Raw genomic sequence first — 26,832 nt, 5'->3', positions numbered from 1 at the left:
AGGTACACAAATAATACTGTACATTGTTGGGGACAGGGCAGAGACGTAACGTGAAAACAACCAGATAAAACAGGATATAATTATACAAACAGGGCAGGATAATATAGCATACTGACATACAGTTCAGAAACCAGAATCAAGATAAATGGCAGATATGAATAAATGAACAAGACCAGATATGGAATAAGTATACGGGTGCGTTCACACTGTGTAATTCAAGAGGAATTTACTCGAGTCATTGTTCTTGAATTCTCCGTTTAGAAACAATTAACATCTGCTTTGCCATTGAATTCAATGTATTTTACTCTGCACTGTTCACACTGCGTAAATTCTGAGGCGGAATTCCATTCCTCTATAAGAAAGAACATGTTCATTCTTCTTGAGGTATACACGAGCAGAAGTCCATTGAAGTCAATGGTAAAAAAAATTCCGCTTGAAATCGTTTCCGCATGGAATTTGCTCGGAATTTGCACGGAAATTCTGCACAAAAAATAAATATATATAAAAAGGGAAATTCCAATTGGTCGTTGTAGTCCAGAAAAAAAAAACAGTTTCCCCCTATATTCCTCACAGAAAATCTGCGCTGAATTCCGCATTAATATTGCGCGAAAAAAAACTCTGTAAATTCCGTGGCTGAATTTTTACGCAAGGATTCCTCTCCTATTCCTCAGTGTGAACGCACCCTACAGCAGAAACCAGAAGATGCAGCGGATGAACAGATGAACTGAGTGTAAAACACTAAACAGGTCAGGAAACATAGAACACTGTTCACACTGGACACTGAACAAAGAACAAACTAGACTCCTCACTCCGAACATGGTAGGACATCAATACAAATGCCAAATAGACTCCTAGTCAATGGGTGCTCTCTACCGAGGGATCAGGATACTCCCTAGAAGGAAACAGAAATATAATACACAAAACACTAGACTGAGAACCAGATGAGTCTGAACAGACTCCACAAAAGCCAAACTCCAAAGGATGGAAGAATACAGGCCAGTATACCAAAGAGGAATATAACAAAACAAAACTCCATAAGATGGAGGAAAACGGACCAGGATACTAAACTGAGCATGGGTACAAGCAGGACTCACAGTGGAATCAACCATGGTTAAAGGGGTACTCCGGTGGATACTTAGTGAAGTACTTAGTGAATTTCTTAGTGAAGTAGCTCCCTTTTGTTATTGTGAAGGCTTTATTAATTGATATGTTTTATTTTTTTCTGCAGGATGCTTGTGTTTTTATAACCTGTATCTTGAGCCGGATGTGCTGTAGTTTTTCAATGTATCCGTGACTGTCGTCCACACAGCCATGTTTGCTTCATGCTGTTTTTTTTTTTGTCCTTGCCCGTCTCAGAAAGTGGGCGTTCTTTCACACGCCCTCCTTATGAATATGTATTTTGTTTGTTTGCCGGGGCTGCCTTGATTGGTGTTCCTTTTTGCTCGGCCAGTTAACCCCAAATATATGATCCCATGCATATTTATAATAAATTACTTGCCCCAGTGTGCAAAGTAAGTTTATCCCCCCAGTGTCCTTTTGCCTCCGTTTCCTTCCCCCCCCCCGTCCTTAACTGTGAGAGCTCACCACCAGAGCGCACCATGTCCATATCATTATCCTTATCCCCTGATGCTCCTCATCTTCTTGGAGCAGGGCAGCAGCAGGGACATGTCGGGAACCGGTGGAGACAGCAGAGAATTAAGCCGACATGTCCTGCATGTAGGCTCCATTTATTAATTCAACGCCGCCCATGTCCCCGCTGCTGCCGTGCTCCTAGCCATCAGAGCGCACCGCCGGGCCCTTTCTATTCTCCGCTGCTCATCTCAGACTTTTGTCTGACCTTTGTTGTTTGGAGGAAGTCTGGTAGTTTCAGCTATTTCCTTCTCATGCCAACCCCCTTTTTTTTTCACCTTGGGGAGTTTCAGTGATCGTTTCATCATCATGGGGATGGGTTCCGTGATTTGAGCCGGCCTTCACTGTTCCACCTCCCGCCGCCCATCTGTTTTTTATTTATATTTTGGTTCTGTGATCCTCCTTCTCTGCCCGCGGCCATGATCACATGACTTTACAGCCTCGTTTTCGCTCAACCAATGAACATTCCGTAAAGTCATGTGACTTTAGCAAGCCTCGTTTTGTAAAACTCTGCGTGGTTTTGCGAAAGTCATGTGACTTTTCAGCCTCGTTTCCATAATCAAATGATGCTGCCAGGCTGTGATGTGAATTTTGTGCTGCACCAATTACGCATCGTGCACAGCGCATGCACAGGTGCATGAAGCTGTTCCATGGTGGCTAAAGGAGGATCATGTGTTACGAGCCAATAAGAACAAGACAGGAACAGGGATGTTAAAAAAGAAACAGATGGAGGGCTAAGTAAAGAAGGAGGGCAAGCCAGGGGTGGACACCAAAAGTTAGTAGGAAAGGCCAAAGATGAAAAAAGGAAGGACACAAAAGAAAAAGAAAACGATGCACGGAAAGGATGCGAAATGTAGTTTCTCCTAGCCCACAAACAGGAAGGAAGGGAAAGGAAACCAAAAGATGAACTCTGACGTAAAAAAAAAAAAAAAAAAGCACAAAAAGAAAAAAAAGGTGACAAAAGGAACAGTAAGACAGCTACAATACACACAACCATTAAAGCAAAATAATAAGAGCAGGGTAGTACCCCTTTAAGATGACAAAAACACATTGACCACTGGAGTACCCCTTTAAAACTCAGATATTAACAAACAGGCTAAAACAGACATAGCAAAGGTAAAACTAATAACCAGCAAAGCAGAGTGCAGAGCTCAGGTTAAAAAAGACTCACCCGAGTTCTCATTGGTTAATATAATTTACTATTCCCTAGACAGGGAGAATAGCACAGAAAATTGTTCATACATAAAAACAAAATCTGAATAGGGCCTAAAATGGAAAAATGCAAAAAAAAAGTACATTACAGTTGTTGGAGAGAAGGGTCTAGCGTGTTAGATGTTTACCACCCAACCCTATTGTTCTGGGAGGGATAAGCTGGTGCTGGAGCTTACACCTCACCTCCTTATACAGGAAACATGAACGTTTGACCATGCCCAATGTTCGTGTATGAGGAGGTCAGGAGTTCTTTTGCCAGTTGTTAAAAATGTATGGCCACCTTTATATGATGAGCTGCATGACCTACCACTACTGGTTGGGGAAGAATACATTTTTTCAGAGGAAAATAAGTTGGCTATGCTGGGTAGAGTGTATGAGGAAGGAAGTCATGATGGTTTCTAAAGTGGGAAACTGAGCTGGGTACTGAGAAGGAAAGTGCAACCATGAATTTGAATGGCTAGCTGGAGAAGTCATTCTGGGGACTAACATGAATTAGGAGGGTTCTTCTAGGGAATGAGAAGGAGAATGGTGCTAGGCTGTGGATTATACAGATCCCGCAGTAGAGGATTTACAGTACTATGTAGTGTTCATCAACCTGTAGCCCTGTAGTCCTTCAGATTTAAAGGGGTACTCCAGTGAAAACCTTTTTTTCTTTTAAATCAACTGGTGCCAGAAAGTTAAACAGATTTGTAAATTACTTCTATTAAAAAATCTTAATCCTTCCTGTACTTATTAGCTGCTGAATACTACAGAGGAAATTATTTTCTTTTTGGAATTCTCTCTGATGACATCACGAGCACAGTGCTCTTTGCTGACGTCATTATAATAATAATAACTCTTTATTTATTGTTGTCCTTAGTGGGATTTTAACCCAAGTCCCCAGCACTGCAAGGCAGCAGTGCTAACCACTGAGCCACCATGCTGCCGTTAGCATACATCTGCTATGTATGGTTGCTAAAATGGACAGAGATGTCAGCAGAGAGCACTGTACTCGTGATGTCATCAGTGTTCCAAAAAGAAAGGAATTTCCTCTGTAGCATTCAGCAGCTAATAAGTACTGGAAGGATTAAGATTTTTTAATAGAAGTAATTTACAAATATGTTTAACTTTCTGGCACCAGTTGATTTAAAAGAAAAAAAGAGTACCCCTTTAAGTTCTAAAACTAAAAATCCTATTATGTGCCTCAAGCCTCTGGTACAATAATCTTTGGTGAAGATATTGAGATGATATACCGGTAATACACGTGTTACAAAACTCAGTAAAGGCTGGAGAGTACTTTCCAGGTATAGGGAATACATAGGTTATTCAGAGTTTTACTTTTTAAAGTGGCCCAGGTGGCCTAAAATCCTAAAAATATAAAAGAGTACTCACTTGCTGTGATGCCCTGCTGCTTCTGATCCAATGTTGCTTGCTTTTTCTGTTCTGCACTTCCTGTTCTCTGTCTCAACACAAGTGTTTACTCACTGGCTGAGGTGAGTCACTACTATGGCCAGTGATTGGCTAATAAGTCACTTCCTTTAGTCCAGAACAGGAAGTGCTGAGCAGCAGGACCTGGTACCACAGGAACAGCAGCGTCAAGGGATCTCGACAGGTTAGTACACATTTGTTTAGTTTTTCAGACCAGCCTGATCACCTTTTAAGTTCTGTCTGTCACCTGACAACTACTTTAATTAAAAAGATCATCCCAAAATCAAGTTATAATATAGTTCTGTGCAACCTGTGTCATTGCTGACATTATTCTGGGGTGCTTTCTTATTGTGTGTGTGTTTGTTTATGCACTATACATGTTTGCTGACTGCTTTAAACACACTTAACCAGCATTCTCTACCACTTTTATTTGAGAGGGCTCCCTCCATAAAAGGCCACTTTTAGTTCAATTTTGGGTGGTTAGAGAGGTTTCATTGCATTCTTCTTCTGTGATATGCCATCTCACCTTAAATCATGGCTTTCGTGCTAGGGAAGCGAGCAGTTAGTCTGGATTTATCCGAGGCTTTCCAGTAATGGCTTTCCATGGCCCATCAAGCACTTTACATCAATCAAGGGTTTCTGTCAGTAAAATGCACCGCTAGAATCTTTCAGTGTAATAAGGTGGCTCAGGAAAAATCATTAGCCTTAGAGTAAGATTATAGATATTTTACCTGGCATTCCTTTTTATAGGGCGCTTTCTAATATTTTGTATAAAATGACAGATGTTTCGCCTATTACATCCTCAAATATTAAATCCTCAAAAAAAAAGCTGAGAATGGAATTGTGGTAAATCAACGTGTGCCATTCCGATATATGAATATAATGCACATAGCAAATGGATATAGGGGGAGAACTTTAGTAAATCTATAGCTTCAAGATTTCCAATGCAGACTTGATGTCATTCACATGTGTTGATTATAACACAGATTTCATCTTGGATTCTGTATTGACATCAGTGTCAAGTCCAATGAGAATCCACATCCCATGTATGTGAATAGGGTTCCCATTTGAAAGATGAAGAAAATGTCCTATGTGGCCTTCATTGTCTCATTGCCTGTCTATTGCACATGCTGTAATTAACTTCCTGTTCCTGCTGTACACTCTAGCCTGGAATTCAACCAACTCTATCTCACACTCACTCCACTTTCTTTTCTATAATCCCTCCCACAATAACCACAGGAGCCCCTACATAGTGGGAGGAAGATAAAGCTGGCTGAATTCCCAGCTATAGTTCATAGCAAGAACAGGAAGTCACTTACAGCATGTACACTAGACAGGAAGTGGGGCAGTTAAAACAACAGAGCTGACAGTTTGCATCAGAATCAAAATACAAGCATGAAAGTTTATAGAATGGTATTCAAATAATTTTATAAACCAATATGTCTATGTTTGTTAGACAGTTCATAAAACCCCCTATCATTTCCCAAGTTAAGCAAATGACCTTATCATAATCGTAAGATCTGAGATAGTAATAGACCAATGCATTAAACAGCATAAGGAGTCCAAGGTAAGAACCCTCTCCTTTGTACTAAGATTTATTGCAAGGAAAGCTATAAATGTAGCCTAAATTTGACACTTGCACAGTAGATGCTCCTCCTAGAAATGTGACAGTAACTATAAGGTAACTAATTAGATTTCATATATAATCAGAGGATAGAAAGACCAACCCGTTTTTTTTTTTTTTTCCTCTTTGCTATAACTGGGAATTTAGCCAAACAATAATGAGGAGCATTGCAGCTTGCTCCTATAATCTCTGATGGTGGAGGGACTATAGAAGGGCACTACAGGTAGTGATTCTATCTTTCGTGATCATCGGGGCTATTTACTGTCCACACTGGCAGCGTAAAATTGGTAACTTCACTGAGCATTATGCGCTCGCTCATCTGCATAACAGATTCAGTGTGCTAGCTCATTATACCAGACTATGAGCATGGAAGGCCGCATGCTGTTATGTTGCTGTTGAAATTGCAGGCACACACCTGTCATTTCTCATGTGTGCTTTAGAATCAGCTACAGAAAAGGGAAAGCAACAACATTAAGGCTTCTCTTATACAGACACTTTAATGTAGCTATTTTATTTATTTATTTCGTTTTTATTGGCATGTTTTTAATTTGCAGTGCTCAACAAGCATTTTTGCATTTGCCATTTTTTGGGTATTGTTTTCAAAAGGCAGCATCCTGTAGGTGTGGCGTTTTTTTCCCATAAGCTATGTCATTGAAAAATGTTTTTTATGTTACACATTTAAAAATACAGTATAGAGGTTAATTACATTTTGTGGAAAAAAAATAGTAAAAAATTTAGCAAAAATGTATTATATGCATTTGAATGGGGTTGCTTCTGCATTATGAGCATGACATTTCTGCAGCAGTTCCTCTACATGTGAAATGATTCATTCAGGTCCATTTTAGGCTACATTTACAGCAATTCTCATTGTAGTCACGCAACCAAAATATTTGTATGTCTTGTCTGATACATGCGATCATATAACTTTATTTAGCTGATACTCTACTTGGCCTTACACCCCACAACCCCCCCCCTCCCTATATATATATATATATATATATATATATATATATATATACACACACACACCGTATTTTTCATCATATAAGACGCTCCGGCATATAAGATGCACCCAATTTTAAAGCAGGAAAATCTAGAAAAAAAATATTCTGAACCAAATACAATGTAAAGTATAGGACAGTGATCTCCAACCTGCGGACCTCCAGATGTTGCAAAACTACAAGTCCCAGCATGCCGGACAGCCGTTGGCTGTCTGGGCATGCCAGGAGTTGTAGTTTTGCAACATCTGGAGGTCCGCAGGTTGAAGACCACTGGTATAGGAGGTAATACTCATGTGTCCCCGCTGCTCCGGACCCGTCACCGCTCTTCACCGCTGCCCTGGATGTCACCCTCCATCGCTGTCGCCGCGTCCCCGGGTGTCCCCGTTGCTCCGGAACATTCTGCTGCCCGGGATCCTCGCTCTCCATCGCCACCATCACATCGCTACGCACGCCGCTCCTATTGGATGACGGGACGGCATGCGCGTGATGACGAAGAAGGAGAGCGCCGGCCATGCAGGGGATCCCGGCATGGAGCAGTCATTCACCGATCGGACACCGAGAAGGCAGGTAAGGTCCCTCCCGGTGTCCTGTAAGCTGTTCGGGACGCTGCGATTTCACTGCGGCAGTCCCGAACAGCCCAACTGATCAGCCGGGTTAGTTTCACTTTCGCTCCAGACGCGGCGGTCAGCTTTGATCGCCGCGTCTGAAGGGTTAATACAGGGCATCACTGCGATCGGTGATGTCCTGCATTAGCTGCGGGTCCCGGCCGTTGATGGCCACAGGGACCGCCGCAATATGACAAGGTTTTAATGTGTATTTGCCGTATAAGACGCACCAACTTTTCCCCCCAAAAGAAAAAGTACGTCTTATACGGTGAAAAATACGGTACATACTTGCTGTATTTTGGCTGAAATTGCTGCAGCCAAATGGGAGTCAATAGATGCCAGACCATCACAGTTTTTTTTTTCTTTTGCTGTTTTTTTCACCCTTTTGTGATGTTTTCAGACTCGGGAGGGCTAGCTTTCCAAAATTGCAGCATTATGAGGGTATGGCACTGTTTCATGAATTCTTGGCGTGTTTTTTCCCCATAGACTATTATGGGGGGGAAAAAAAGTACCAAAGAAATGCAGTGTGGATTTCAAATAGGCTTTATTGGACTTCAGTTTCTGGAAGAATTTAGGGGCGGAAATGTATATTCCTGAGAGCCGACGTCTTGCTCAAATTTCTGTAACCATCCCATACATTATGTCTGACTTGAAATTTACAGAAATTCATATACATACTGTAGATCATCCCCATCTATATGAACTTATTTTTTAGTTGCAGAAATTTTGATGTGTGAATATAGCCCAGCAGTCACCATAACCATAACCACAACTCTTGCAATATTCATTTTGTGACTGCTTTTTACTATGTACTGTACTATTTATAGTTGGAGATTCTGGAGTCCTTGGGACTATACGATTTTTCATTTCATTAAGTGGTCATCCAGGTTTTCTCTCTAGAACAAATAAGTGCACGTGGCAGGTGAATACAATGTTGGCTCTTGGCCTGCACATGGCTGCTGTATGCATCATCCTTTGGCACGTTCAAATTCATGTGTCGCATTGCTGTAAATTCTGACTGTATGTACAGATGTATTGCAGCCAGGTTATACTGCATTGTATAAATCTCTCACTGCCAGACCAGACTATTACTATGACACCCATAAATTAGATAGTTTTCCTTCCAAAGGGAGGTATACTTTAAGTCCAGCTCAAAGGGACTACTGTAAATATTATGCTACTTGATAATCCTAATCCTAGATAATCCTACAGTTATCAGAATGGAATGAATACAGCCAACAGTTGCTTTTGGTTCTTATGGGGTTTTTTTTTGTCGCAGATGTGAAGTTTGTCTTCATGTAGTTACCTGAAAGTCAATGATGCAGAGCAATGTAGCAAAAGGAATATTTCCTGCTGTGACCGATAATGTTCATTTATTTAGCATCGCCTGCTTTTCTAATGAAATCAGGAACCAATCAACTGATACACAGGCCAGCGCAATTGTTCTCGCACATCTGAACAGCAAGAGACGAGCTAATTAAATTTTTTTCTCTATTATAATATTTTTAACAGCTCCGGTTGGTGGAGGTCCATTATCATGCTTTACTGTGCCTGGAAAAAACTACATAGGCTTTTGTACAAAAAATAACAATAATAAATACCTGCAATGGTAAAGCATCCAAGTCATTTCCTTAAAGGAATTCGGTCAGCTGAATTTTTTTTTGCTAAGAACTAAAGACACTTTGGATATCTGTTACGGTATAAAAGCATGCTGTAGCTTTCCTGGAGCTCATAGTGGTTGCCAAACATATAAAATCGCCCTTTTATTTTTCAGCCAAGTGTCAAGGAGGAGGTAACAAGCTGCCCAAGTGCCACAGCCTGGCACACCTTCTCAAGCCATAAAATGTGTTAGACTGTGGCACTTGAGCATCTTGGCTACACTTCATTGACTCTTGGCTGAAATATACAACACCAATTTTGGAAGTAAGTTGCACTTGACTGTGGCACTTAAGCAGCTTTGCTCTGCGTCCTTGACACTCGGCTGAAAAATAAAACGGTGATATTATAACTTGGTCAATCACATAAGCTCCAGGGATGTTAGATTGTATTGCAAGGGGTTGTTCTACCTTGGATATAGTCACATTTATTAGATAAAATATAATCAGAAATTTTGAAAGAATTGTCCGACTATCTAATGTCCACACCACTGTTTGTATGTACCGTATATATATATATATATATATATATATATATATATATACACATATCTATAATACAAGTATGTACAATATATGTATGCATGTTTAGATACGAACTGCTCTAAAATGGAATGAACTTATGCTGGTATTGCGGGCATCCACAGAATATTACAGGTATTTATTATTAGTTCCTACAGTTTAAACCTTATACATTTTCTTTTCCCCGATGTATTGTCTGCATACAATATGCTATAATTTTCAGTGACTCTTTGGGCACTAGTCGCCGGATCTCAGCTGTACTGATCAATAGTACTTACTGTCCACTAATCTAAGCTTTAGAATTTCACCAATCAACCTGTAATTACCCACCCAAGATTTCTGCACTAATCTCCAGGCCCTACCAGAAGAAATTGTATAAAGAGACGTAGTTGTTGGTCTGCGGGGTCCACGTCTTCCCCAATATATAACTTATTCATCCAGCATAATCACAAATATATAGGGCAAATACTAAGTGCCAGGGATGTGCTTATATAAAACTTAGCTTTTAATTTATCAAAAATGCTAAAAAAGTTATTTTTAGTGTTTAGTGATGTGTAAATGATATTTGTTAGATCACTAGTATCATTGGTCTACACTGGCCTCTGCAGGGCCCAGCCAGTCCAGTGCAACCAATCACCCTAGGCGGCACATGCACACCACAGGGTGATAATAGTTTAAACCACAACGCGTTTCTACCTGCTGGTACTGAGCAGGTGTCCTCAGGAGGTATAGACAGTGATCATATAAATAATATGCTAGAGGATTGTTATATCCCTACTAGCTCCACAATTACAGCTAAAAGAAAATTCTAGCTCAATGATCAGACCGCTATCATGATAGATAATAATATCACATAAGTTGACATGGGTGCCTGTAAAAAAGAATATTTCTTCTATCCCTACAGTATTTGCTCATTCGGAGCCTATACAGCTTAGGAACCTGTGGGGAGAAATAATATAGGCTTTCCCTAGTAGTCACACGTGGTATATAGTTGCAGTCTGGGGCAATCTGCCTCCGTGATCTCCACCTGCAAAAAAATGAGGGTATCGATGTTGAACATATTCCCTGTGGAGAGATAGACCAGTACTGTGTTCTAACAGACTGTATGCAACTCACGGTTAGTTGTAAGCAGAGTGCTTAGACGCGTCCCCGCTCTCCGCTGGGTGCCGGAAGTGTCCGGACACTCTCACCTGATGCGGTGAGATGTGGCGTCTGTCGTCACTTCTGGACGCCACGACAGACGCCACATCTCACCGCATCAGGTGAGAGTGTCCGGACACTTCCGGCACCCAGCGGAGAGCGGGGACGCGTCTAAGCACTCTGCTTACAACTAACCGTGAGTTGCATACAGTCTGTTAGAACACAGTACTGGTCTATCTCTCCACAGGGAATATGTTCAACATCGATACCCTCATTTTTTTGCAGGTGGAGATCACGGAGGCAGATTGCCCCAGACTGCAACTATATACCACGTGTGACTACTAGGGAAAGCCTATATTATTTCTCCCCACAGGTTCCTAAGCTGTATAGGCTCCGAATGAGCAAATACTGTAGGGATAGAAGAAATATTCTTTTTTACAGGCACCCATGTCAACTTATGTGATATTATTATCTATCATGATAGCGGTCTGATCATTGAGCTAGAATTTTCTTTTAGCTGTAATTGTGGAGCTAGTAGGGATATAACAATCCTCTAGCATATTATTTATATGATCACTGTCTATACCTCCTGAGGACACCTGCTCAGTACCAGCAGGTAGAAACGCGTTGTGGTTTAAACTATTATCACCCTGTGGTGTGCATGTGCCGCCTAGGGTGATTGGTTGCACTGGACTGGCTGGGCCCTGCAGAGGCCAGTGTAGACCAATGATACTAGTGATCTAACAAATATCATTTACACATCACTAAACACTAAAAATAACTTTTTTAGCATTTTTGATAAATTAAAAGCTAAGTTTTATATAAGCACATCCCTGGCACTTAGTATTTGCCCTATATATTTATTCCTACCAGAAGAAAGAAAGGGCTGTCAGTAGCCTCGAGAACACAAACTCCCACATTACAAGATTTCAGCGAACAAACATTGCGCAGCAGGTCCTGCTATTAGGTATAAGTGCTGCACGTGGTGCAAGATGTGGCCCAGCATGCATTGTTCTGCCCGTCACTATATTTTGATCCTTTTATCTTCCACTATATACTTATTTGTCCTCGTCACCCTCGTGTTTACACCGTAGTGTGTCTCTCTATCCTTATTTACTCCCACTTTCCACCTACACACAATGCATATAGGTGGTAGCAATTATTGCTTTCTATTAGCGTGTCTTTTACATTAAGATAATAGGTACCGCAGGTTGTCACTTGTCATATGACTTCTTAACTGCAGGGCTGCTGATGTAATCCGAGCACATCAGTCGGAGACATTTCCAATCAATATCGTATGAATAATCAAATCATTTCTGATGGGCAGTGACCCGCAACCATATGGAAATAAATGACTTATACCAAGGATGACACATTGATAGACTATGACTTCTCGCACTAAGCATATAATAATATTCATTTTCTAAATACAGGGGAAGATAGCTGTTATGACCGGTGCCCCGGCCGGTCTCTCTGGCCCTGTGCGCTCTCCTCTGGCTGCGGGCGCCTCTGGGATTCACATGTGAATCCCGGGTGTCTTCTCATCTTCCTTGTCCATTGGCCTCTCCGCCTCTGCTCATGCACGGCTCGTGCATTCCCGTCCCCTAGGGTGCGAGCGCACTGGCACTCTGCATTTTAAAGGGCCAGTATGTCCTTGATTGGTCTGCTGCTGATGGACCTTATAAATTGCTGCACCTTCCTTTTCCAGGTGCCGGATCTGTGTGTCTAGAGCCTCTAAGAAAGCCTGAGTTTTGCCTACTGTGTTCTTGACCTCCTTGCTAGTGACCTGACCTTGTCCTTTGCTGCCTGCCTACTGACCTTTGCATCATCCAGACTACTCATATATTCTTTGGGCCGAGTAACATCTGGACAACCTGTGTGGACGGATCGTGCCAGGAGTTGCGACCTTAGACTCCGCTCCCTGGTCGGTTCAGTCAATGTCTACATAGGTCAGCAGATCCACTACTCTCTACCTTTGACAATAGCAATACTTTATTCTGTCTTTATATTTATAGACTTTCAGTGTCCTACATAAACATATGAAGATAAATATGGCAGTGTAAGTCTTCTTGGACAAGCTCGCATATAGAAAATAATATTCTGTTTCTGTGGCTCTAATGAATAGTCCTCCTATAAATAGAATGTTGTATTTTCTTGAGGAAGGGAACATTGAGGCCACCTATATATTGCTGGGACACGTGACGGAACACAAAACATCTTCCTTAATAAGAATAACATTGATGATTCTTCCATAGAATGAAACATTGAACATTTTTGTAAAATACTGTGATGGACTTTGTTATAGAACAGTGGTCTTCAAACTGTAGCCCTCCAGTGTTGCACAGTTTGGAGACCACTATTGGAGACCTCAGTTGGAGACCACTGTTGATAAATCTGATCCATTCTTAGACTGTCTGGTCTAAGCTTACACTGTCTTAGATTTAGACAGTTTTAGTATATCTGGATTAATGTTGTTACTTCCTTCAAAAGGATTTGTTGATTAGTTTTGCAACATCTGCAGGGTCACTGTTTTAGAATAAGATGTATACTGAGGTACTTGATTTCTCATTTGATGGGTATGGGAGGTACCTGTAACATAAATGTTAAACAGTTTGGGAAGTGGTGATGAACCTCATAGTAAAAGCTTTTTTTAGAAGCTTTTTGAGTACACACTACTATGGAAAATGTACCAGAGTTCTCAAGCACAAATACACTATTTTGCGGGGACCCCCATAATCTCCTATTGCATCCGGCGTTCGCTTAGAGCGCCGAGTGCAGTGCCGGAGGCTCGTGGCTTCATGGCTGCGCCCTGCCATAGACGCCCCCTCCCATAGACTTGCATTGAGGGGGCATGGCCATGACGTCACAAGCCTCCGCCCTGCATTGCCAGTCATCCAGCATGGAGCGAAGTTCGCTCCCTGCACTCGATGTCTGGTGTGCCACAGCCAAGATCACGGGGGTCCCCAGCGGCAGGACCCCCGCGATCAGACATCTTACCCCCTATTCTTTGGATAGGGGAAAAGATGTCTAAGGGCAAAATACCCCTTTAAGATGTAGCAAAATTTGGTACAGTTCAAGACTTTTAATAGTTAGTCTAGACTAAAGGTGGCCATACACTTTCAAAAACAGTCAGCCAAACAGTCGTTCTGCCATAGGACCACCATTTTTTACAATTTTTTTTTACTTAGATTCTTCTTCATAAATATATATTTTTTCTTTTATATTTAAGTTTCTTATTAAAAAACGGAATCATTTATATACTAAAATACAGAACATTTTTTGTTAGAATTATTTTGATAGCTTACAGAATAGAGTTTTGAGTTATTTTGTAGAGCAGAGTCCTATGTAGATTGTTGGATTTTGCAGATAAAATGTAGATGTTTGTTTTCTTTGAGTTTCTCTTTTATCATCTGATTGGAAAAATAAAATGAGATGATTTATTTTACTTTATATATTCTTAGCCTGGAGCCAAAACACAATGTATCATCTATATTTAAAGCTTTAATGAGAGTTGTTAGTTTTACAGATATAGAAAATGTTTCCATTCAGCTTCATATGTACAATGTTTAATTCAGTATTAAACAAGAAGAGCTTTGTAAAGGGGGTTGTCCACTTAACATGTTCCCTTTTTGCTAAAAATGTTCATAGAAAATTATAGCGTCTCAGTGATGGAACAAGTAGTAAAGCAAACTGGAACAACTAGGAAAATGTGTAATTCCCTTTCAAGGGGGACCTCATAGAGGTGGAATATCTTGGTGCTATAACTTCTTAGTCAATAAAAATAATGTGAAAGGAGATATGAATAAATCTAGATGGGAGCAAGATATGAATATGGTGTTCTCGGATGACCAGTGGTGTAGAGCCCACTCAATTGTACCCAAACTTCCCAGGTGTCTTTATAGGTGGTATCTGGTCCCTGACCGATTGGCTAGGTTTACTTCTTCCTCGGGAGCGTGTTGGAGATGTGAAGACAGGGGTACTTTTTTTCATATATGGTGGCAGTGTTCTAGGTTAAATGTAGTATGGAAAAAAGTGGGTAAATTAATTTCCAGTGTTTGCGGCTTTCCTGTCATATTGAATCCAGCTTTGGCTCTACTAAATATAGACATAGATCAATATTCCCCTTTCCATAAATCTATAATTCTACATATACTTATTGTAACTAGATTTCTCGTTGTTAGAAATTGTAATTCACCACATACTCCAACCATGAAGGAAATTATTTCTAGGGTTAATCTTAACGGTTGGCATGAATACAAGGTGGCTTCGGCGTGTGACAGGGAAGCCAAATTTCTGACTAGATGGGACGTTTGGAGGCAGGGCCCTCATAACATGATACAACTGTGAATGGGACCGGTTTAAGACTGGAAATCTTGATAAAACCTGTTGTGCCTGTAATTAGTTTTTATGACTAGTTGAAGGATAATTGGATCTTCTGGACCTATTATTTTATTTTATGGACAGGACTTGTGCATTGTTCTTGTTATTTGATTGCACTTTATGTAAGGTGTTATACCTTCTTCTATGCATTTGATGTTTCTTTTCTGTATTTTGAAAACTTTTGACTAAAAAGTATTGTTATAAAAAAAAAAAAAAAAATTCCCTTTCAGTGCCACCACAGTAGAAATGAAGTATTACACATGAATAATCAGCTGTTTATGTGGTGGTCACTGGGATGATGTAGTGGATGATGATAAGGTTAGTAATCCCAGAGGTGTATTGTCACATAGTCAGTAGTGTAATCCAAGGATCCTAAGTGTACCCCAACCGTTTCTCTAATGTAGCTGTTTCCTTACACAAAGCCCAGGAATGAGACTTCCGGAAGCCAGGGTTTCATGAAACAACCTTAATTTTACTTAAGGAGGTCCAGTGGAAGCCGCAGTGTGCAACGAAATGTTCATTGGCCTGTCCTCCCATCTCCTTTTTTGATGTCTGTGTACCCCCGTATGTGAATAAAGTAGAAGTATCATATCAGCATATCGAGTGCCGTGAGTTCTCTTTCTCCGAGCTGTGCATTGGCTATTCTCTACAACCTTTTTCACTGAGCACCGACTGGCTGAACCCAGGTACTGCAGCTACTCATCCCGATTCATCTCCAGACTCAGAGGTGTTAGGTGGTGGAACTTTAGGCAGTGCCGGTCCACTTCTACTGTGTGCTATTAACTTTACTTAACTTCTGATACAGTTCAATACAGTGAATATACTCGCTAGACACTTTAACAGCATTATCCTGTTGGAAGTAGTATCAGAAGATGGGTCCACTGTGGTCATAAAGGGATGGACAGGGTCAGCATCAATACTCAGGTAGACTGTTGCATTTAAACAATACTTAATTTGGGCTCAAAGTGTGCCAAGAAAGTGTCCCCTACACCATTACACCACCACCATAAAGACCGGTCGATACAAGGCAAGATGGCTGTAAACACCACATTTTTTATGCCATCTGTTCAGTGAATGCTTCCTAGGCCCGACAAAGAGCACTTAGTCCAGTGAGTATAAGAAGATAGCTCCTTTGCGCCAGAGACAAAATATATTGCTGCTTACTGAAGAGAAGCAAGGACTCTTGACAAAATAACAGGAGTCCCTACTCCTTTACAGTGTAGTTTGAGAATACTCCCGTCTGTGGCAATGCCTGGACCAGTTGAGTATGTTTACACCACCACTTAAGGCCTCCCAGTGAATCACAAAGCAAAACATTTTTGGTAGAATTTTGAATAAATCATTTTAGTTTTGAATCAGTTTACTCATCACCATTAAGAAGCCATACAGATATACAGATAAGGATCCAGTTATTTTAGCATTACAGTGACCATCACTGGAGTAACATCATAGACTTGGGGCATAGCACAATCAATAGACCTTTCAACTGGCACTTCATCATACCCTGTAAACATAAAGATGATAGAAGGTGTCAGATAGTACAGACCTATAAAATTCTTGCTCTGTTTTGTAAATCAATAGTTAATGTAATATTTATTGGTTCTGGCAGCAGAAAGTCGACTACTGTCAGGTATTTGATCCTCTATAATAATCATATTAGGTGAGACGTACTTTGAAGGCAACGTGATTAATAATTTATTAGCTTTATTAATTAGTCAGAAATTTGAAGCAATGTCTTTGAATGGTCCAGCGTGGGTGGGGGATATTCTACACATGAAAGATTGCTGCACATTTCCAATATTCTGTAATTCTTTCTGGTTTACTGTTCTGTACTCATATGGTCTAATGCAATAACCACACATGGTCAGCAGAGTCAGTGCATGAAGGTATTGGCAACAGGTTTTATCAAGGTGTACACCTGTAAGATGACATTTTTTAATCACAGTTTTTCCTTCTGGACTCTTTGTCATGGATGGTTCAGTCACTAGAAAATTAAAATCAAAAATAGCTGATAAAAGAAGGCAAGAAATTGGTTTCCTGGAGGTAGAAGATATTGAATTATTGGATGGACTGTTCATGGAAATAGCTTTGAAATATGTATTGAATGGGGCTGTTTCATTTTCCTGCATAGCTATTTTAGTCAAAAACTGATCCTTTTGTGGAGACAGTATCTACTGATATGCCATAGCATTTATTTATGGTGGTACAACTGCTTTAAAGGGAACCTGTCACTAGTTTTAGGCTGCCTAAGGCACATGCAGCCTAAAACATTGACAGGCTGTCTTATCACAAGGATTATGGATCTGAATGGCTGTGCTGTATTCATAGATGTAACTTCAGTCAGGAACGGGGCTCCAAGTTATCGGGGTGCTACATGATATTTTTATGTATACAAATGGATGAGATCTCTCAATGAAGCTTCCAGGCACCTCCCTGGGGACTTGGCACCCTGTTCCTGACTGAAGTTACATCTATGATAACTTCTGATACAACGCATAGCCAATCATGTATGACTGTCATAAGGGAACCTTTCAGTATTTTATGCTGCCCATGTTTTGGGCAGCATAAAACTAGTGACAAGTTCTCTTTAAAAGAGTTGTCATAAAACAACAACTTATCACCTCTATATAGGGTAAGTGATAAGTGTCTGATCTTGGGGTTCTGACTGCTGAAATCTCCACTGATGATGAGAATGGGTGTCCTGAGTGCCCCTGTTTGAATTGAGTAGTGGTCCGGTTTGGACACTGCTGCTCAATTCTAAGTATATGGGATAGCCAAAGACAGACAGGTGGAAGACCCGTAGAGTTTGGGTGGACCACCACTCCATTATAACAGATCACGATCAGTGGGTGTCCCAAATGGGGCCGGGCTTTTATTGCATTAAATTTCAAAATTCTGTGCAAAAATAAATAAAATAGTCCTTACTACACTATGTCAGTGGGGGTGTAGACTGAGCACACAGTCTAAGATGTTGAAAATCTGGCACAATGTTAAACTACTTAATTTGAGTAAAACTAAAAGCTAATTTTTTGAATATGTCCCCTATTATATCCTAGGTGTGCCCCATTTTAATTTGCCTATGTGAATTGTTTTGCAGTTTTTTGTGTGTGTTTCTTATTTGCACCATCTAAATGTATGACATGGCCTAAAAGCCATTTGTAACTATTTGTATATCCAGCCGTGCAACTAAAATAAAAAATACATTATGTAAAGTTCTCTATTAAAATTGTACAACCAAAGTGTAAAAGCTCTTTGTAAAAAGGGCAGCATTGATTCGAAAGGGAAAAATGGCACACAGTGTACTTAAACATGACCAAGAGAGCAATAAATATGTGACCTAAATTAAAAATGGATGTGAAGAAAGTTCCATTTTGATCCTTTATATTCAAGAGATTGCTTTTTTCTTTACAAGAATCATTTTGTCTTATTTTGTATACTTTAGTCCAGCGCCAACGTAAAAGTGATTTAGTACATTATAAAAAAAGAAAGGAACAAAAAAAGCACTCAGTCTGCATTGCTACAAAGCTGTCACAGTATTTTATGTACAGGCAATTGTACGTCCTTAGTTGACTCTGGATGAGAAATAAACAGTTCAGTATGCATGTAAATCATATACGGTGCTTACTTACTGTCTTGGTGTCTACATTGTACAACTCCTCACTTTGCAGGTTCTGTCCCTATGAATAAACATGGGGATCGGAAAACATGACAACTCTGGTAAATAAGTCTACATTGTCAGTTTGATGCTTCCAATGAGATTTCCATTTTATAGGGTTAGCAGAAGCTCAGGCAGAGATTGGCATTATTGATCCTGTTGAGTTAAGTAATAGCCTGGGAATGTCTATGCAGAGAATTCTATTCATTATCTTAATGCATATGGGTCAACTCCAATTGTGTCTTAATATAGAAGATGGGACTTCTGAAGAAATCGTATGGCTCATGCACACACCCATAGTCTGTGCAGTATGCAATGGTAATGTAATGCACAAATTCTGCTTTGGGCCTATATCTTACCAACATTTTTAAATATGTCGGTGAAACACAGCACCAATCCCTTAAAGGGGTATTCCAAAGGACAGGGGATAAAATGTGTGATTGCAAGGGTCCCACCGCTGGGGACCCCTGTGTTCTAGGTATTCTGTGCTGCCTCCGAGACGGGGACGTGATGTCAAATCCACGCCCCTTAGCGACTTCACGCCATTCCCCCATCATTCATGTATATGGGAGGGGGCATGATAGCCGTCACGCCCCCTCCCATAGGCATGAATAGAGGGGGCGTCCTGTGACATCACGGCGTGGCCGTGATGTCACATCCCCGTCTCGGAGGCAGCGTCCGGCACAGAGCGGCAGGACCCCTGCGATCATACATCTTATCCCCTGTCCTTTGCATAGGTGATAAGATGTATAAAGCCGGAATTCCCCTTTAAAATAGAAAGTGCTACAGTTTTCTGCACAGCCAATGATCAGAAGTGTGTTTTGGGACTACCACGTGCCTTCCTCAGCTCCACCAGAATTAATGATGCAACGTTCCTGTTGTGAAGCTGTGCAACCATTATGTGTCAATCTGGCAGATCACAACAGGAACGCTGAATCAGTTATTGTGGTGGACCTGAGGAAGGCACATGGTAGTGCCAAAATGTGTTGTCCAGCTATATACCCTATAAAGTCTATGTCGTCCTGTGCATCGCCTGTGGTCATTTTTATGCCAGTTTTGAGCAGCATCTCTAAGACCTATTTTGCCTACTTATCTCCTATCTCTGTATATGTTTTTTGTATACTTCATTCAATAGCAAATAGAGAATACAGTTCATTGTGTCGGCACTTCCCCTACTGGACTAGGCTGTATAGGCACTTCAGTCACTACTCACGGACCCTTTCACGTGGCTTACTCTCGTCCAGAATATAGATCCACATCCAGACAAAAGAAGTATGGAGGCAATCGCGTCTTCAGTGATATACCTTTATTGAATGCTGGTCATTACAATGCCTGGCCGACGGCCCGTCAGCCAGGCATTGTAGTGACCAGCATTCAATAATGGTATATCGCTGAAGACTCGAGTGCCTCCATACTTCTTTTGTCTGGACACTTCATTCAATTTTATGAACATATAACTTCAAATGACATTTCAAGGCAAAAGGCATGAAATGGCGCTAAACACTGCAAATCCTTAAATCACCCATGACTTAAATAGTCATCAACCAGCACTCATGGGAGGAAACCTTTAGGAAAACATCTCCAAAGGATTGTACTTCTCTTGGCCCTAGAGGGTTAATACCAACCCGTAACTCTTAAAATTAAAATAAAACTGTACACATATAATAATACATGCATCATTATATGGGTAATTGATAATAGTTCTACAATAATAAATTAAGCATGGATGGTCAGTTCCCAATGTAACACATTAGGCATACATATACTCCTTTCTCTGAAAGCAGAACCTATGTTTAAATGTATACCAACTTCCGGCAAAATGTTCTTCAACTTCCCAAAGTCATGTCCCTCTTTTCTTTGTGCTCTGGGGGAGTTTTTATATGCAGTCAGAAATATACTGTAGTCCATAGGTTTATGCACGCATCTTGGTTTAAAGGAAAACGGTCATACTGTTTACCCACACTAAACCCAATACACTGGGTTATAGTGTGGAGGAACAGGAGACCAATGAAGTGTCCATAAGTTAAATACCTACCTGTAGTCTAGAGCTGTGTCCCTCCGAATACCCTCTTCTATCCCCGCTGAATTGCGCACAGGAGGCGGGCCCACCGGTTTAATTTTAATATTTATGGGCTCTGGTCACATGAGTGCTTGCACCTACTGAGCAATCACATGACCAGCGCCAATGAATATTCAAATTCACCCAGCAGGCCTGCCTCCTATTCGCAATTCAGCGGGGATAGAAGAGGATCTTCAGAGGGACACAGCTCCAGACCACAGGTACATATTTAATTAATTGACCCCTCATCGGTCTCCGGTTCACCCACACTGTAACCCAGTGTATTGGGTGTAGTGTGTGTGTGTGCACAAGATGACTGTTTTCCTTTAAAGGCACACATTTAGGCCAATATTCTTCATTTCCATCTACAAAGGAGTGTACAACTCCATAGTCCTTATGCCCTTATAGGAAAGTATAAGCATTCTGTTTTATATAGGTGGAAGCACGGGCTTCCATTGAGTTTATTCTATTTTAAACCCAATCTATTTTAGATCCCCGATTTTTCTACAGGCTCTACTATGGAATAATATCCTTCTGTCTACCCATGTCCTGTGGGAATCTACTATCTAGTCTTCAAAGAGTTAATATCCCTTCTTCTCCAGTATAATGTATCTTCCAGTGAAAGCATTAATACAATTAATGGGATTGGAGAAGTGAATGATTAACAGCTCCAGGAACGACAGATCAATACTTTCAATTTCTTTCCTTTTTGTTTCGTTGCTCACAGCCCCCATGCACCCACCTTCCTCCCTTTTGCAGCCCTTTGAGAATTGCAAATATCGTAAATTATGGCACTGGGCTTTGTGGAGTACAGATAATCTGGGCCGTCCTGAAGACCGTACACAGTATATTAGAGCTGATCCGCGACTGAGAAACTGTATCTTGAAATATGAAGCTCTGCGTTTTAGGAATCATGTCATTTGTGTCACATCCAACCAGCTATTTCTTCAAGTGATTGGTGTAACTACACTGGATTTTACAACAAGCTTCTCCTTTCCTAGCAACAGTTCACTTTCCACCAGAGAGGTAGTGAATGCTTAGCGAGTTCTCATTGTCACTTCTGTCTAACACATCTTAACATTTCCTAATTTTTTGTAATCAATAAATAAACATTCCCGAGAGCACAGCGACCTCCATAATTCTCAATAGGAGGAAGTTTGGGGGCACCACCAAACTAAGTAATAGGGGGAGGAGGGCCTTGGTAAGGCTTCTTTCACACTGCCGTTGTGACACACCAGTGTCGGGGAACCTGGGGAAAATAGCGGGAGGGAAAATAGATCATGCAACGTTTTTTCCTCCCGATACTCCCATCAAAAAACAATGGTGCCCGACGGAGCCCATAATAGTAAATGGTATCTGTCGGAACCCGTTGTTTCCCATTGTGCCCTGTCAAAAATAACGTCCGTTAAGGCACACAAAAAAAAAGTTCCTAACGTGGTACAACATCAGTGTGGAAGCGGCCTAAGAAAGGTGACCAAGAACCCAACGGTCACTCTCGCTGAGCTCCAAGGATCCTGTGTGCAGATGGGAGAAACTTCCAGAAGGTCAACTCTGCCAATCTGAGTTTTATGACAGTGACCAGAAAGAAGTTATACCATGGATATTCTGGCAGATATGACAACATTGAAAGTGAACCAAACATAGCTATAGTTTACAGTTACCTTTCAGTATTTAATATAGGAGGCATGCTTTTTTACCAGCATATATGTAAGTATATATAAAAAAAACTATCTTGAAATTTAGGTGAGTGAATAACGAATAACAGAATCTCAGAGTCCCTGAGCAACATATGGTTAACTATCTTTTCAGTTGGGAAAGCTGTGAGAAGGTATAAATAAGCACTGCCATTCCATGGGAGTCCTTCAATGTCCCCGTGTTTTCAGTTCCCAGATCTCAAGGGCCATAGGACAGCCCGCTCACATGAACCATCCAGAGAGAACTGTCTATTTCTAGCTTCAAACTTGGAGCCAGTAAAATCTATTTTCTGCCATGTTCTCTTTTTCCATAGTAACTAGGAAGGCGATTTTTTATACAGTTTACTATAAGATATGCGATTTACCTATTATAGACATATCAGGCTGCACAGTGTGCAGCACGTTCTGGAGGATCAAATAAAGGCTCATCGGTTTAACCCTTTTCATGCCACAACGTGTGAGTTGCCGAGCTCCTTATTAAGTCAACAACATAATGAAATATGAGATTTCATTTCATCTGTAGTATATGCAGGTATTATTTATATTCAAAATTATCTAATTCCACTTAAATATGTAACCAGACTTCTTCTCATACACTTTTCAAGAACATCTTACATTAGCTATGTGCTGGTGTTCAACTACTTGATAAGTGGAATAGGGAAACCTGCTGGGAAACCTTGGGTCATGGCATTTCTGTGAATGTTATTTTGACTTACTACCTACAGTATACCCTTTCTCGGCAGAGGCAATAGGATAGTGCATCCTATAACTTTGCAATAATATTTCATGAAGGATTTGAGAAACATTAAAGAGTATGCAGGGTATTACCTTGGCTTCAAAATTCCAAAGGTCCGATCAAGCATCTATAAGATGTGTTAAAAAAAAAAATTAAACCAACCTACAATTATGCATTGTTGAAGGCCCTAATGTGCATGTTATATTTATGAGAAAGATAAGTATGAATTCCAAATTATAATAGCTGCTAAAATGCCAAAAAAAGTACTGGATAGCCCGGAGTGCAATGTTAATCCTAATGCACCTCATGGGTACCTCTATATACCACTAATAAACAATTAGTGCTCCCAACGCGTTTCTATCGGCGGTAAGGGCGACATCCTCAGGGAAGTGCCTAAATTATGGTATGGTTAGTATTAGGGACCATAGAGTCTAATAGATGTTACTCTCAGTATTCCGCAAATAACATACATAATAAAACAAATAAGGTGGCAATAGCAGTAATACCCATGTTGTGGGCTATACTGTATATAACATAAAGATGGAGTATATCCACAGGATCCAACTTCTAGCCAAGGTCACAGTGGACATGACCCCTTTTCTCTGGAATGCAGTCCATGAATCCTCACTAGAAGTACTGTCAGCGCGCACCCCTGCAGTGGCAGAAAGGCCGTCTGTTACTGCCAGACCAGCACACTTTCTCTTGGCATTCTAGCAGCTATTAATATTTGGAATTCATACTTGTATCTCTTGGCACTTAAAAGCACAATTATTTTCTGTGTTTTAGAGAGTACTAATAAAACTTACCGTATATACTCGAGTATAAGCTGACCCGAATATAAGCCGAGGCCCCTAATTTCACCCCAAAAACCCAGGAAAAGTTATTGACTATAAGCCTAGGGTGGGAAATACATCATCCCCCCATGTCATCATCACCGCCTGTCATCATCCCCCCTTCATCATCCACCCTCTTCATCATTACCCTGTCATCATCCCCCCCTTCATCATCACCGCCTGTCATCATCCCCCTTCATCATCACTGCCTGTCATCATCCCCCTGTCATCATCCCACACCCCCCCTTCATCATCACTGCCTGTCATCATCCCCCTGTCATCATCCCACATCCCCCCATCATCATCGCCTGTCATCATCCTCCTGTCATCGTCACACCCCCCCTTCATCATCACCGCCTGTCAATCCAGCGGTCTTCAACCTGCGAACCTCCAGATGTTGCAAGACTACAACTCCCAGCATGCCCGGACAGCCATTGGCTGTCTGGGCATGTTGAGAGTTGTAGTTTTAAAACATCTGGAGGTCCGCAGGTTGATGACCACTGCGGCCTTCGTCATCATCCAGACCCCCCCCCCTTTAGTTTTCTGCTCCCCTCCCCTCTGTGGGAAGGAAGGGTGAGCTGGTCTGGGCCATCTATGCCTCAGAGACCGTCCCCCCGGTGAAGATGGACAGCCTGCAACGACTAACCCTCCCCACCGGACGGTCCCTGCAGCATAGATGGCCCGGACCAGCTCACCCTTCCTTCCCACCGAGGGGAGGTGAGTAGAAAACTAAAGGGGGGGGGGTTGGATGATGATGAAGGCCGCAGTGGTCTTCAACCTGCGGACCTCCAGATGTTTCAAAACTGTTGTTTTGAAACATCTGGAGATCCGCAGGTTGAAGACCACTGAAAGGGATTAACAGGCGGAGAGTTCACTTGAGTATAAGCTGAGGGGGGTGTTTTCAGCACGAAAAATCGTGCTGAAAAACTCGGCTTATACTCGAGTATATACGGTATCTGCACCTTCTATACACTGGTGTTGGTCAGCTGGTGTTTACAGTTTTGCCAGATACCATAGACATCTTCTGATGTCTTATGGAGTCAAGGACACACAATATTAGCCAGGTGGATTTAATGTTACATACGTCTTGGATCTTGAGCAAGTTTAGTTTACAATCCCATACTTTGTTGAGCCAAGACTGTAAATACCCATTAAGTGTTATACATACTATCACATTTTGCAGTAACATTCTTAATAAAGGCTTTGCAATGAAAAAAAGGCTCCAAATAAAGGATGTGTAGTAAAACGTCAGTGTATATAGTGTTACTCCATGCAGTCTGGTTCTGTATCCTCCTTCCTGTTGAGTGCTCACAGTAATTGAGATTGCCCTGTACCTTTTCCATTCCTCAGGCAACAGGTCCCAAGAGTAATAGTGTTTACCTCCATTCACAGACAAGGGAGACACATTCGTACCATCTCCCATAACACATGTAAATATAGACTGTGGTTATTTTGGGAATTGGATTGAACAATTATTGGTATAGAAATATGCTCTGTCTCCCGCTGCCTACAGCATGTGAGTCTTCTTCATCGCTTTCCTTTCACCCGACTTCTAAACAGAACGTGTCTATTCATGACTACCCCTTTACTAGCCAAGCTTCTCTAATGTAATCGGTTATAACAGACACCCAGATGAAGTCAGCAGTCCTTGTAGGGTTGCTATTGATTTTACAAAGATTGAATGGATGAAATAAAGTAAGCAGACTTTTTATCAGTAGTTGTGTGGGGTATATGCTGTGCTGCACATTACAGGGTTGTGCTAAACTGCACATTCTTTATTTCTGTGGTACAAACTAGGGCTGGGCGGTATGGCCAAATATGTGTATGGCGGTATTTTTGTAACTTATGGCGGTTCCACGGTATATAATGGTATTCCCCCCCCAAATTAATTATTAGCCCAGCACTGCTCTGTCACCATCAGGGTACTACTCACATGTCACCCGCATGCGCTGCTCTCCTCATCCTCCTGTTTGTTGTGGCTGCCGGTTCTGACACTCTATACTGTGCGTTGTATCCCTATGCCCGGGCTGCAAAAAGTAAACAAAAATAAACTTTAACGCACGTTCCTACGTCGGCCTTACGCTCTTCCTGGGGACGTGAACGTTGGACAGCCATCAGCCTATAACCGACCGCAGCGATGTTCTGCCTCGGCCGGTGATAGGTTGAGCGCACTGTCATGTAAGAAGACGGCTTCTTACATGACAGTGGGCTCAGCCTATCACCGGCCGAGGCGGAACATCGCTGAGGCCGGTGATAGGCTGACGGCTTTCCGACGTTCCATTCACTAGGAAGCTGGTCCGGACTGACGGGGAAGGTGAGTTAAAGTTTATTTTGTTTACCTTTTGCAGCCCGGGCATAGGGATACAGTATAGAGCAGTGGTTTTCAACCTGCGGACCTCCAGATTGTTACGCCGAGCGCTCCGGGTTCCCGCTCCTCCCCGGAGCGCTCGCTTCACCTCCTCCGCTGCAGCGCCCCGGTCACGTCCTCTGACCCGGGGCGCTGCGATCCTGCTGCTAGCCGGGATGCGATTCGCGATGCGGGTAGCGCCCGCTCGCGATGCGCACCCCGGCTCTCCTACCTGACTCGCTCCCCGTCTGTTCTGTCCCGGCGCGCGCGGCCCCGCTCCCTAGGGCGCGCGCGCGCCGGGTCTCTGCGATTTAAAGGGCCACTGCGCCGCTG

At 41.7% G+C, this 26,832-nt stretch overlaps 1 protein-coding gene and 1 long non-coding RNA gene across 8 annotated transcripts in view; one reads left to right on the top strand and one right to left on the bottom strand.

Moving 5' to 3' along the window:
- Positions 1 to 26,832, top strand: part of SLC8A1 (solute carrier family 8 member A1) — a 568,703-nt gene that overhangs the window by 345,684 nt on the left and 196,187 nt on the right. The gene's annotated exons all lie outside the window — the stretch shown is intronic.
- LOC130362664 (uncharacterized) overlaps positions 1 to 26,832 on the bottom strand; it is an 81,901-nt gene that overhangs the window by 30,659 nt on the left and 24,410 nt on the right. For 2 of the 3 annotated variants that reach the window (XR_008891513.1, XR_008891511.1), the window contains one exon: positions 16,903 to 17,159. This is a non-coding gene — a long non-coding RNA (uncharacterized LOC130362664). Of the gene's footprint in view, positions 1 to 14,100; positions 14,206 to 16,902; positions 17,160 to 26,832 lie in introns of those variants that run through there. The other variant, XR_008891512.1, reaches the window with a different exon arrangement.

The sequence above is a fragment of the Hyla sarda genome, chromosome 3 (assembly GCF_029499605.1).
Source record: "Hyla sarda isolate aHylSar1 chromosome 3, aHylSar1.hap1, whole genome shotgun sequence".
Lineage (NCBI taxonomy): Eukaryota > Metazoa > Chordata > Amphibia > Anura > Hylidae > Hyla > Hyla sarda.
Note: the sequence above shows the minus strand (reverse complement) of the source record. Positions and strands in the feature narration are given on the sequence as shown.